The sequence below is a fragment of the Rhinoderma darwinii genome, chromosome 8 (assembly GCF_050947455.1).
Source record: "Rhinoderma darwinii isolate aRhiDar2 chromosome 8, aRhiDar2.hap1, whole genome shotgun sequence".
NCBI lineage: Eukaryota > Metazoa > Chordata > Amphibia > Anura > Rhinodermatidae > Rhinoderma > Rhinoderma darwinii.
This window is the reverse complement of record NC_134694.1, coordinates 107,260,633-107,262,217: the sequence shown is the minus strand read 5'-3', so window position 1 is coordinate 107,262,217 and position 1,585 is coordinate 107,260,633.

The window sequence follows — 1,585 nt, the reverse complement described above, 5'->3', positions numbered from 1 at the left end:
ACCCTGTGCCAGAAATGTGATGATAGCAAGTCAATGTCTGGAACTGTTGGATATTTTTGTACGTTTGGTTGATACAAGCACCATTGAGTTTTTTTTTCCATTTGGCTGTATCCTGAGTCTGACCTGGAATGCAAGTTTCATGCCGAGTGATGGCGCCACGAAACAGCGCTGCCTGCAGTTGAAGGTGGGCGTAGCATGGAACAATGGATTGACTCTTTACGGAGAGTTACCTACAGATCAGTTAGTTAAATACGTCCATTGACTTATCTCTCCTGAGGAAGAATTTGCTAAATGGAGGCAGTGATTCCTTTAGGTGAAATTAACATCATTTTAAAGAATAAAAACCCTTTGGATTTCCCAATCGCTGATCTGCATAATTAATCATCAAATCACTAACATAACATTCTATTATTACAATACTGTCCACTTTTTTTTTTTTTTTTATAAAAAAAACAAACCCAGGCCATATACAGGTATTAAACACATGCTTACATACCAACTCATGATTTTAGAAAAGTTGTGTGATGTATGACATGTTGGCTTACAGACAAGAGGGGGCACATACATATCAAGATGGTCCAAATCTAGTTGCTGAAGTCCTAGATGTTTTATAAACTAAGTGATGAAATGCGATTCTTTATCAAATTACTTCAATAAAAGTCAGGTCTCCTATCAGAGGGCGGCATATAATAGACGGGGAGAGGCTGAATTCGGGGGACATCGTTTTCTATGATTTGAATCAGTATTTTCATGTAAAAAGCTGTTTAACTGCTGCCAGGTCTCAGAGAAAGCCTGTGAGTCCTGCTTCCCCCGCCCACACACTGTGATTGACAGCTCAACCTGTATACAAACTCATGCAGAAAGAGCTGTCAATCACTGTGTGTGGGCGGGGGAAGCAGAACTCACAGGCTTTCTCTATGTGGCAGCTTTTTACATAAAAATTCTGAATCAAATTATAGAAGAGTATATATTCCTCAGAGACTGATCCAGGGGTGGACTGACCATTTGGACAATAGGGCAGTGCCCAATGCCAGTGGAGTGACCACAGCTCCTTAGTTACAGCACTCCTTAAAGTGGGATTTCAACAATAGACGTTTATGGAATATCCCTAGAATATGCCCTAAATATCTGATAGGTACCACTGGGGACCCCAACCAATCAGAAAATGGGAGTACCACAACCCAATTGTGCTTTTGCGCTCTGGAGAACCCAGCCGCAGAGGAGAGGTGGGAATGAGTTGGCCACGCATGTTTGGGGCACTCTCCAATATCTTTGAATGAATTCTCTATTTAAAGGGGTGTTCCAGCCAAAAAACTCAGCATTTGGCTGTTTCCAACACCCAATTCAAGCCCCTCCTTACCACGGTCATGCAACTGCGTGGAATTGGGAACTGGAGTTCCCTTGTAGTGATTGGTAGGAATCTCAGGGGTCAGACCCCTGCCAAGCTAACTTTTTGGTCGGAGCACCCCTTTAATGCAATGTTTACCCACCTCAAGTGTTACATGTCTGTAGTGGTTGGTAGATGTTTAGTGCCGTCTGCCAAGACTTCTCTCAGTCCGCCCCTGGATTGATCCTATTAGAGTAT